This window comes from Chamaea fasciata, unplaced genomic scaffold, assembly GCF_029207755.1.
Source record: "Chamaea fasciata isolate MVZ Bird 193981 ecotype frontalis unplaced genomic scaffold, bChaFas1.0.hap1 SCAF_2, whole genome shotgun sequence".
Classification (NCBI taxonomy): Eukaryota; Metazoa; Chordata; class Aves; order Passeriformes; family Sylviidae; genus Chamaea; species Chamaea fasciata.
In genome coordinates, this window is record NW_027094087.1 from 63,846,206 (window position 1) to 63,858,970 (window position 12,765).

Consider the following 12,765-nt stretch of genomic DNA (forward strand, 5'->3'; position numbering starts at 1 on the left):
GAAACTAAAATAAAACACAAAGAATATGTTAAAAACTTATCCTCAAATTCACATCAGGGAAACAGTCTGGGTTTCATGTGTGCAAGAAAACTAAGCTAGCATCAAGACAAACTGGAATAGAACAGCTTATACCAATGGCCCTAAACTCTGAAAACAACCAGTGATGAAGTTGCTTCATGGCCCATGCCTAGTTCTGAATTCTGCCCATGATCAAAACCCATACTAAAGGCCCTTTTAAGAGCACCGCTGGATAGATGGTCAAATTTCAGCCTGAGAACATTCCCTGCCACTATTTAATTCATGAGTACAGAAATATCTTCATTACTAAAATACTAAATTTCAGTGCTTTTCATTTCAACACCTGATAATTGTGAGCAGGGTCTCAATTCCTGTAAGAGTTAAGCCCACCGTGAAATTAGATCCTCAGCCCATCGTGCCAGTTTGCCAAGATCTCTTAGAGCCTTCCCCCACCCTCCAGCAGATCAACACTCCCACCTAAACTTTGGTGTAATCTTTGAATTTACTGAGGATGCATTTAAATCCCCTTGTTTAAATCATTGATAAAGATGTTAGCACTGTCCCTAATACTTAGCCCTGGGGGCACCACTAGTGCCCAGCCACCAACCACTCTCTGGGCCCAGCCATCCAGCCAGTATTGTGCCAAGCAGAGAGTGCATCCATCCAAGCCATGTGCCGCCAGTTTCTCCAGGAGAATGTTGTGAGGGACAACGTCACATGCTTTACATTAAATAGACATGTAAATGCCTTACATTAGATAGACAACATCCACAGCCTTAGGCTTATCTACTGAGCATGTCACTTTGTCATAGAAGCAGGATTTAATACTGCTTTCCCCCATAATTTTAACTGAAATATGTATGAATGAACCTATTTAAGGACTAAACTTCTCTCTACTTTAAGAAGTTTGGTATGAGAAAAATATATACATGAATAAAGGCAGAATTTGCAGACAAATTAATTATATGTAGAAAGGCATGTAGATTTCATAGGTTTTTCTGAAGCTAAATCATGCCCCTTTGTGGTTTCTCTTAGATGTGAGCAATAAAAAACCCTGGAATAATGGAGTATGGACATAAAAGCAATGCAGTAAGTAGTACAGATTGATTTGAACATAATTATCCTGGGTTTAGCTACATGAGTTTGTTTTCTTATTATCCATCCACTGTAAAACATAAGAGTTCAAAGCTTGGAATCACCTTTGCAAATCCAGCAAGTAAAGAGATCTTGAATTATCTGCCAGAAGTTTCTCTTATATCTCATGAAATTTAAAATTTCTTTCAAATACTTTTTAGTAAAAGCCCACTTGTATACAGCATCTAAATTTGGTCCTCTGTAGGCAACCAAGCCTAAATTTTCTTGGTCCCACAACTGTCATCTGAAGAAATATTTTATGAAATACAGATTTCAGCAAAAGAAAGATTTATAATGATTTTTGTACCAAGCAGAGTGTTAGTGATTTTTCATACCGAATAGAGGAGAATATTCAGAACAATTGGGAAAAGATTCTGAGCACATACCTACAACTGAGCAAGTCACTTTAGGTTTCTGTATTCAAAGATGAACAATAAACAACTCTCATGCCACTGTCCACTCTTTGAGTTTAGGGGAATATACTTGGATTTATTTTGGGTGGTGTACAGGAAAAACAACAAAATTCCCAGGAGGTTCAATAGGAACATTTTCTTGCAACTTTTAGAACATTCCAGCTGAACACGATATGTGGCAAATTTTAAATTAGCTATCTTTAACTTACCCAGACACAACAAGGCTCTTAACAAGGCATTGACAGGAAATTTTTGGTCTGGCTTACAATATCTTTCAAGGAGAAGATAGGAGAAGAAAGAGATGAAAGGGAAAAGGAAAGGGAAAGGGAAAGGGAGAAAGAAAGAGGAGAAAGAGAAAAGAGAAAAGAGAAAAGAGAAAAGAGAAAACAGAAAAGAGAAAACAGAAAACAGAAAACAGAAAACAGAAAACAGAAAACAGAAAACAGAAAACAGAAAACAGAAAAGAAAGAGAATAAAGAGGGTCACCACTCAGTTCAGTGTTGTCTCAGCTGCTTTCAAACACAGGGGTAGTCAAGTGTGCCTCACAGCACACATCACTGTCCTTTTAAATGTTGCGGTTTTCTGGGGCCCTCCTCCAGGCGAGATTATGCTGATTTCAGCACCAAAGTCTTGTGCCTGCATTTTACACAGAGTCAGGATATTCCCAGCTGGCCCTTGCAGTCAGACCCCATTACAGTGGTGGTCAGCACTGTCTTTTCCAGTGCTCACAGACTTCACAGCTCAGTGGCAGAAGGCCCAAGGGTGCCAGGGGAGCAGAGAGCCGTCCCACCTATGGCTGAGCTTGCCCTGCTCCCCAGCACTTCCCAACTGGTTGTTTTGAGCCAGACAACCTCTCCTCCAGTCTCCCACAATGAGGAACAATTGATATTTATTTGGCATCTATTTTAGATGCTAAATTTCGGAAGGATGGATTACATCTTTTGAGTATCCAATAATGCTTTTAAGTATCACTGTGAAGGGATTCTATGCAACTAATCCAAATATAGGGCATTTATCTGACTTCAGGTTCTTTCACGGTGTTTACTCAGAGAGGCAGATGCAGATGAAGTGGTCTGAGTATAGCAAACTGTTAATGACTCCTAGAAAGATTATGCAGGTTTTTTCAAGCAAGTATTATTAAAGAGGACTTTGATTTCAGGTGCATCTTTGAGCGAAGGATCCTTCGCTGTTATTGGGAATGATGAGGAGAGCTACAGCTTCAGCTTGTCTCTAATTTAACCAGTAGGAGTGGAGGCATGACAATCTTTGGGATGCTAATTCTGCCTTCATATTTATGTCAAATCAAGTTAGGAAGATATTCTAAGAATGTCTTTTCTCTGTCAGATACTGATTTGGTATGTTCCAGGAAATTAGGTCTTATTCTTTTAAATTACCTGTGTGCCCATCACTATGAATTTCACAAAGTCATTTTCAAAGGAAATAGACAATGCCATCAACATTTAATTTCTGGATCATTTATTGCATTTTGCCGTATGGGAAGGATATAATAAAAGAAAATTCCACATTTGATATGGATGTGGAGATTTTCTCTGACAGCTGCTTTCTACCTTTGTTATGTGATGGTGAATTCTAGCTACTTTATTTACCTAAAATACAGATATCTAAACTTTGCTAGTCAGCTTGAACTAATGAACAAAAGTAAGCTCATCTAGATGATAGTACTGATTCATTTTACTTCTCTTAGATGCCTGTGTTAATAGATATATCTCACCCTGGAGGTATGTATTTCTCTGATATGACTATGAAGAAAGTCTGTCATGACTTACCTGGATTAAAATGCTTAGCTGTTAGACATCAGAATTAAGGTGGGATAAATTTCACACTGTGAGATGGGAAAAAAAAAAAAAAAAAAAAAAAAAACAAAAAAAAACACCTAATTTGCCATTTTTCATCATACATATAATATTGCATGTATCTATTATAGTGCATATATAGAAAAATGGCATATAAAAATTTATAAATGTGTATATATTACATATATTGTTTGCAGTTAATAACTAGAAAGATTCATTTGTTATCAGTTATTATTTAGGAAGATAAGTAGATTATTTTTCCATGATTATTCATGTTAAAGTGCAGCTAAATTCTTACAATATTCCTTGCTCTAAAACAATTGCATGGGTGATGACACAGCAGTTGGTACTGCAGTTCCACTAGCAACACACCTGTCCAATAGAAGCTGTGGCTTTAAAATACATATTTTTTGGAGCTGTGATTACTCACAGTTGCTATCAGCCAGTTCACATTTGCCCCAAATAATACTATGCCCTCATTACTGATGACCAGGGCAAAATAACCTTTGTTTATCAAGAAGCTGGTTTTCAGACAAGAGTCTGATAAGAAGCAGATCCTCCAAGGTGGGATAATGTGTTTTGTTCTGCCAGTGCCCTCTCTTACACAGTTGTCTCAGTCACAAAACTTCCCCCTGGGAAGGTATTGGGACATTCATACATAGGCTTGAGGGATTCTATCCCTTCTAATGGAACATAACTGCTCAGCTCTGCTGAGGTGAGAGGCAGCTGTCATGTCTTAGAAGGGATCCTAAACCATCAAAGATCCCTGAAGTGCCTCCAGACTCATTTCTGGGCCCTTCCACCAGAGGACTGCATATGATCCACAGTGTTACAATAGACAGTGTAAAACTTCCTCCCCAGAGGAGGTACCTGGGCATTCCCACTTGAACATTAACCCATTGAACTTTGTGATTTGGGAGCTTCCTCCGTGCCTGATGGATGAAGAGTGTGACCGATTGACATAGAAATTGCAACAATCAAGCCTTGTCTCTGGATCCACAGGTGGTGGTATCTTTGCTACCTACTCTTATCCTTTCTTTCTCTTTTTTTTTTTTCCTTACATATTTTCTTAAGTGATGTCTTTATACTTTTAGATAGATAATAAGAAAAATAGTTACATATCTCCTTTCCAGTGCAAGCAATTTTTCTCTAAGATAAACCTGTTGTACATATACGTATATAAACACCAGTAATTTAGTGTCATTTCTCTCTAATCCACCCCAAGGGATCTACTACTGATAAGAACCTCAGTTTCCCCACCCTCAGCAACAGGTGGTAACAGGGCCACCTTGTGGTCGAGTGGTGACTGTTTCAGCAGTGCACATGACTTACTATGGGATGTTTTGAGGAGAAGTGTAAGGAAGGAAACGTGGTTTTAAGTGATTTGGGGAGGAACAAGAACGGATAAATAAATGAGTAAGGGGATAAAAAAGCCCAGTTATGTGTCAATAGTTTGCTGTTCAGTACATTTGTGTATATATATATATATATATGTATATATAAATTTTCACCCTGGAAAAAAGAATGTGGGTGTGACCCAATCACAGCCTTCCAGTACCTGAAGGGAGCCTACAACATAGACAGAGATGAACTATTTACAGGAACCAAGGGAGAATAGATTCAAACCAAAATAGAGTAGGTTTAGACTAGATATTATAAGGAAGAGTGAGAGTAAGAGTGAGAGTGGCTAGGCACTGGAATAAGTTGTCCAGAGAAGTTGTGGGTACTCAGTCCCTGGAAGTGTTCAAGGCCAGGTTCATGGGGATTTGGGCTTACCCTGGCCTAGTAAAAGGTGTCCCTGCCCATGGCAGAGGGATGGGAACTAGGTGATCCACAAGCTCCTTTCCAACTCAAACCATTCTATGATTCCATGATATATGTGGTGAACGTGTGTGATCTATATGGATGTGCCTACTGGTTGTATATGCTCAGCTTTCCTACAGGTTGTACCTGGGAGCACAGAGCTGCAGCAGCATCATTCTACCGGGTTGTTGGATCTGGCCCAGTGGTTTTCTCTTAAGATGCCCTCTGACTTACATATGTAAGGTGGTTTTTACTCCACATCTGACTGCTCAGATACAATCAGGTGAAAGCGCTGACACAATTTTAAAATAAAATGTTCAGGTAAGTGCCCACAGCTGCAGTCCTTCCCCTGTGGATCCACCTAGATCCTAGAACCTAGGATCTTAGAACCTAGGGTATGCAGTGTTTCATCTCTTTTCTACATAAATAAAGTGTGGGTGAAGCATAATGAGACATGATTCAGCCTTTCTGAAATGTTAACCACATTGCCCTATGTTGGATTTCCATTTGTTTTACAAAAATAACATCTTAGCTTTCCTATCACTTTTTACAAATAAGAGCAAATACTGCATTTTCTGTCCTTGGGATAATTCTTTCCTCATGCCACTTCCATGGTCTTTTCACATTTTAAAATTCAAACATTTGTTCAGTAAAAAGAGTGCTCCAAAAATACAGTAAAGTACTTATTTTTCACATTTTGAAGCATCATGTGAATCAATTAATTTAAATTTATTTCAAGTAGCATACGTCTCTTGAGCCATTGAAAATACAGAAATTTCCTTCAGTATATATTAAAGTTTCTCAAAATCTAAGGAAAATTATGCATTAAATGCAAAAAAAAAAATCCATAATTATTGCTCGTAGCTGTTAGTTGCTGTAATTTATGATTAAAAATACTGGATGTCTCCTAAATATTTATAGAAGTCAATATTATTTCAGCACTTATGAATAATAAAAATAGTCATGCTTCCCACATGGCTGATATGAATTCATTACAACTCTTGTTATAATATGAGTTAGGAACTCAGAAAACTAATTGTGATTTCTTTTTCTGTGTTAAGTGAACATGCAGGGATATGTCACTTACTGCTTCAAGCTTTTAAAGTTTACAAACATTAAGTAGAATAACAAATATTTGATACAAGTGAAATAATTTGTGTTCAGAAAATACGTTTTATTCAGTTTTTCCTTCTACTGAAATAGCCTCCTCTCTCCCTTCCTCAATTCACTCTTTCTTTCTTTCTCTTAATACCCTCACACTGAGTGGGATATAGGGGTGGAAAGAGGACAGAGGGAAGGGAGTGGGAAGGGAGTGGGAAGGGAGGGAGGGAGGGAGGGAGGGAGGGAGGGAGGAAGGAAGGAAGGAAGGAAGGAAGGAAGGAAGGAAGGAAGGAAGGAAGGAAGGAAGGAAGGAAGGAAGGAAGGAAGGAAGGAAGGAAGGAAGGAAGGAAGGAAGGAAGGAAGGAAGGAAGGAAGGAAGGAAGGAAGGGAGGGAGGGAGGGAGGGAGACATTAAGCCAGGAAATAAGAGCTTGCAGCAATGCATAAACTAGGTGATTATTACTTATACTGTTGTTAATCTTGTCCATTATTTTTTGCATTAAAATAATCTTACTATGAAGCCATGACTGCCGTTGTTTCTGGTTATTTCTTGAGACATCCTAATTTCTTTTGGGCTCTGACATAAAATTCTGTATTTTTTTTCTCCATCTCAGGCAGCTCAGAAAGCAGGAAATGCAAATTCCTTGGTTTTTGCCAAAGGAGAAAAGACACTCAAAAATGAAGCAGTGCACTGTTAGAAAGTGAATTAAGATTCAGGAACAATCCTCACTGTTGTAAACACAAATAACTGATATTCAAAAATAAAATTAAAAAAAAAAGAGAAAGAGAGACAGAAGGGTAGTATTTTCTACCATTTCTAAACAAAATGGAAGTAAAATAGATGATAAGAGATTTATGTTTGAATTTACAAACTGTGGAATTCATAGTCACTAAATATTTCACATTTTTATGGTTTGCAGCTGTGTTTAAATAAATCTACCTAATTATATTGAAGGCTGCATTGTAACCACAGGCTAATCCCATTTGCCTGCCCAGAACAGGATAAAACGAGCTTGACTGGGTTATTAAGATTTACAAAATGGAGTGGGTTTTGCATTTATCCTAAGGTTCCTTCCTTCCTTCCTTCCTTCCTTCCTTCCTTCCTTCCTTCCTTCCTTCCTTCCTTCCTTCCTTCCTTCCTTCCTTCCTTCCTTCCTTCCTGTTTGGTTTTCTTTATTTGGTTTATTTTGTTTGGTGGGGTTTTTTTCCTATATATGATTGGCTTTCTGCTTCAAAAGAATCATGTTTATGACCTTAAGCCAAAAGTAAGAAAGACAGATAAGTCAATTCTTGACACTTTCCCACAAAGACTAGACCATCTGGACATTCTGTGTTTGTAACAGGTGCTTCTGGGACTTTGAGCCTAATTCTGGCCCAGATTCTGTTCTGTATGGGTGACTCCATTACTGTGTGCAACTGCACATTGCATTAATTGAAGGGACTCAGAAAGGCCAAGTAAAGTAATTAGTCAGTTGGTCATGCAGAAAAGAGACTAGTGGCTTAGTGCCACTGGATGTTGAATGCACAGATGTACAGCACCATCAGCTTTTGCTCTCTGTGGTACTCTGCTAATCTCCAGCAGGTAGAGCAAAGATCTGTCTTAGTCCAGGTTTTGAGTCTCCTGGAAGCAGCAACATAAATTTCGTATCCACTCAGGAGAGAAAATCATGAGTTAGAATGACCTAAAAAAGAAGCTATATCAGCATAAAATTGTCAGAATGGTAAAAGTGTCAGATGGGCCAAATATGGCAGTTAGGTTTTTAGGTTCTAGTCTGAGTTTTTAGGTTTATCCAGCAGCAACTGGCATATGTAATAGAAGCTGTAAAATGGGTGTGATTTTGATTTCATAAGCCTATTTTTTTGAACTATGCTCTTTTTCTTTGCATGTACTTGACATTTTTGTAAGCCTAGCTATTCTGAGGTCAGAGTTTAATCAAATTGTTAGCTAGTGTCACCTGGAAAGTTAAGAACAAATCTGCTCTGCTACTCATTTCCACTGAGCAGCAGAGCTAAATGTGGGCAGTGGGGGCATTCAGAAACATTGTAAGTGAGAGTGGTTTATAGCTCAGTTTTTGTGTCGCTTAAAGCAGGAACTCAAATCCTTTTTCTGTATCTTTCACTGATGCTGTGTGTGTGTGCCCTTTGGCTGCACTGCCACTCAGAGTGGGTGTCATAAAAAAATCTGGATTGTTACATTTCACTGTAACAAAAAATTTATTGACTAATCCTTTATTTTAAAAAAATGTATTATTTACTTTCTGCTCAGAACAATCTGAATTAAGAACTGGTAAACTGAAACCACAGTTTGCCTAGGCCACTATTTTCACTATTATATTGGGTTTTACACACATTGTCACATTGAAATAATCCTCAGCAGCATACATTAAAATGATACACTCCAACTGCCTTCAATCACAGAGCTCACTACAAAAACTTTTTACAATAGTAAGATGCAGTATTTGAAATATTATAAAAATGGCTTTTAATCTCCACTTTAATTGCCAGAACCCTCTATTAACATTCTCTATATTTTATATGTACTTTGATAACCAAACAGCAGTGTGATCAACTCCCTCAAGGGCAGAAAAACCTCAACAGATTAGAGACAGGCAAATAGCAACTGTACGGAGTTCCACAAGGGAAAGTGGCAGATCCTTTGCCTTTGACGGGGCAACACAGTTTGTGTGAATAGAATGGGGAATGAGAGGCTGGAGGGCAGCACTGCAAAAAGGGGCCTGGGGCGCTGGTTGATGCCAAGATGAACATGAGTCAGCAGTGTCCTGAAGCCAGGAGGGTTAGCCATGCCCTGGGGTGATCAGGCACAGCAGCGCTAGCCGGGCAAAGGAGAGATTGTCCTGCTCCGCTCTCAACTGCTTTGCACCGGGACAGCCTCACCTTGAATATTGTGTGCAGCTTTCAGTGCCACAATATAAGCAAGATGTTGTGCTACTAGAGAGCATCCAGAGGAGGGCCATGAGGATGGTGAAAAACTTAGAGAAGAAGCCTTATGAGAAGTAAATGAGGTCACTTGGCTCGTTCAGCCTGGAGGAGACTGAGGGGAGATCTCATCACAGTCCTCAACATCTTCATGATGGGAAGTGCAGGGACAGGTACCAATCTCTTCACTGTTGTGACCAGTGACAGGACTCAAGAAAACATCATGAACCTGAGTTAGGAGAAGTTTACATTAGTTTCTAGAGAAGTAAACAATTATTGGCATAATTTAACTGCATTGTTTTAGTCCAGCCCTGGAGTGTATTCATAAAATTCCCTCTTTTTCATGCCTCAGATTTTCCTTTCTTTTACTATGTAGATTGAGAAGGAAATATGGCCTTAGTCTGGATCACTTGTTGAAACTGACAGCTTTTTCCTACTATTTATATTCCTAAATTATAAAAGGAAGGAGCCTATGTTTCAAAATAAACAGTGTTACTCTAAATGTTACATTTTAACAGGGAAACAACTACAAAATTTAAGTGAACTACATTTTTTTTAATCACTGACATTTTTAAAGAGGCTGAAAAAAAATTAACAGAACTATAATATTCAGACATATCTTGGTGATAAGCATGAAAGAAATAAGTTTTAAATAGTTCTTGAGGAGTTAAAGTGAGGTAAAAAGACTGGGAAAGGTTTATGAACCCAAGATACTGATCTTGTTTGATATTACAGGTTTCAGTATTGTTCATCTGCATTGCCTATTTAATTTGTGTTAGCAGACCGGGGAATCAAATATCCTGGAGAAAAGGATTCAGAGGGCTGATCATCCTGTAAAGTTTTCAGTGGGAATTGTATATATTCATCTCCTGGGATTACTGAACATTTTACATGCCATATTTCAGTCCCCTACCTAATTAACATACAGAACAGAGCTGAGAGACAGTACAAAGAGATGATGTGATGTGTGTAGTGATTTAAACAGAATTGCCAAATCTCATTGCAAACTCATTGGACTTTTTTTAATATCCTGAGCACATAGTGCATGATTAAAAAAACCCCACATATCAGTCACTTTAATCGGATATAAAATATTGGAAACAGGTTTATACTTTAGTCAGACTACAGTATTCCTCTGGCCCCCAAAATTCATAAGAAGTAGACAAATTACTGGTGTAATCTAAGATGTGTCTGAAGTAATTCATCCTCTTTTCAAACAAAGTGATTGTCATAAAATACACGGATCTTGTTTGATTTGGAAAAAATTAATGTTACCAATGAAGATTGCAGACTCCCTACCATCATGCTCTTTTATTATTTAATTCTCTCTTTTCATGTGCATTTGCTGAGCATACTCAAATACTTGGAATTATGAAAACTAATCCTAGTCTAATTTGAATAATATAGAGACCATATATGATTTCATCTATGGAATTTCTTATAATTTAGAAATAATTCCAAATACAGTTACCCTAAATTTGTGCCCAGGTAGCTAGGAGCAAAAGCTCACATTCAGAATCTAAGTAAGAAAATATTTCATGGCAGCCATCAATACCAACGGAAAAAAAAAAATAAAAAAAAAATGCCAGGTGGAAAATAATGCTTTGAATGAACATAATGAATGGAAAAATATTAAAAAATATTTATGAAAATAAAGACTGACTTGCTAGAGAACCCTAGCCATACAAACCCTCATGATTTACTTCAGATGGACACAACTTATTTGATCATCACTGTTACTTAATGCTGTGTCAATGCTGCTATGCCGTTTGAATTTGCATCAATAAGGATAACCTCACTGACAGGTCTTCCTTTAGCTGCCAGATGGCAAACTGATTCAAGCATAACACAATGGTAACTACTGTATGATTTCCTTAATTTATCATAATTTTTCTGCTGGGTACTCCACAGATATAATGCAGTTTCTCTGACTAACTGGAATATGTGTATGTATTTAAGGTGTATGTATAAATTAAATATTTGAGTGGCATGTTAGCTAATTGTTCAGTGTTTCTGAGCAAACACCAGGCATATATCCAAAACATGTCTGATTTTACAATATTGTCCGTTATATTGAAATTAAACTTATAAAAATTGTACTTAGTCTGTGCATTTACTCCAATCCAAACAAGATAACTTTGTTGCAGCAGTGTAGGATAAGGAATAAACAACAATAAAAAGTGTTTCATGCTGCCTTACCTCAGTTATAATCAAGTTATATAATGAGAAAGATTGACAAAGTTTTTTAGACTCTAAAAGGACTCTAAGAGGAAATAGTATAATCAAGTTAGCCTTGTGAAATTTAATCTGCTGAACATACTTCCGCACATGCAAAAATATACAGTGCTTGCCAAATGTCAGTATTGATTTACTGTTATTTTTATTTTAGATTTAGTACTATGTCTATTTATTTACTTTTTTGTTATTGAGGGACACTTAACCTCTATTTTCTGTCCCATGACTACTGCTTATGGAAGGTGGAATCAACTGGGCCGTGGCACAGATCCTCAGTGGTTCAGCTAAGTGGGAAAGTGTCTGACTAAAAGGATAAATATTCTTTGAGGAAAATCAGCAATTTATCGCTGCTGTTCCTACTCCTATTTGCCATCTCCTGTCATGTGACGTGATTTAACCAAACGGGAAGGAGAATCTGGTCTTTCAAGAAAAGAATCAAAATCTTCAGCAAAAGAACAAAGTTTTCATATTGAGAACAAAGCCTACTATCAGGAGAATCAAAAAGTCCACAGGCAGAACAGAGTCCTTTGGGAATAGAATAGAATCCTTCAAGAGAAGCATAGGGACTCTTCAGAGGAAACAAAGAACCTTGAGAAACAGAAAAAGGCTTGCCAACAAAATAAAGCCCTCAGAGAAGAGAGTAAGGCTCTCAAAGGATGAGAATGAGCATTTGCATTGAAGGGAAAAGCTCTTCAGCATGAGATTTTAGCTTTATGAGAAAAACACAAAGCCCTCAAGAATCAGCTTAAAGCTCTTCAAGAGGACAACAAAGACATTCAGGTAGAGGAAAAAGCTCTTTGTGGAGAAAAAAATTCTCTCAGTGAGGAGAAATTTGCTCTGCAAGAAGGGTATATGCCTCTTCAAATAAGAAGGAGGCCCTAGGAGGTTAGGAGAAAGCTCTCCAAGAAGACTACAAAGACCTCCATGAACAGAATAAGATACTTCAAGAGAAGGAACAAAGTAATACAAGTAAAGAACCAGGCGCTTAGGGAGATTTTGCAAGAGGAGTGAAGAGTTTAGAAAAACAGTAAATTTTGTTGTTGGCCAAATATCAGCAAGTAATGGAGAAAAACAGGCCTCAAGCAGCTTGCTAGGCTTAGTGGAGAGGTCTAGCAGAAGTGCTGAGGCATGGGTGTTGGTATTTCGGATCCCTGAGACCTCGTAAATTAGTGCTGCAATACATAATGCATAGCTGTAGATGTCTGCTTTATTGAGGCATTATATATCACAGAAAACAAGTTTCTTATATTAGCATTTCAGATGTTGGATTAACACTTTTTACCACAGAATGCTGGGGGATATTAATAGAAA

General features: G+C 37.8%; 1 pseudogene; it reads left to right on the plus strand.

Moving 5' to 3' along the window:
- The first annotated feature begins 9,040 nt into the window (after positions 1-9,040).
- On the plus strand, positions 9,041-12,443 carry LOC136285768 (golgin subfamily A member 6-like protein 6; annotated as a pseudogene).
- The last annotated feature ends 322 nt before the right edge of the window (positions 12,444-12,765 follow it).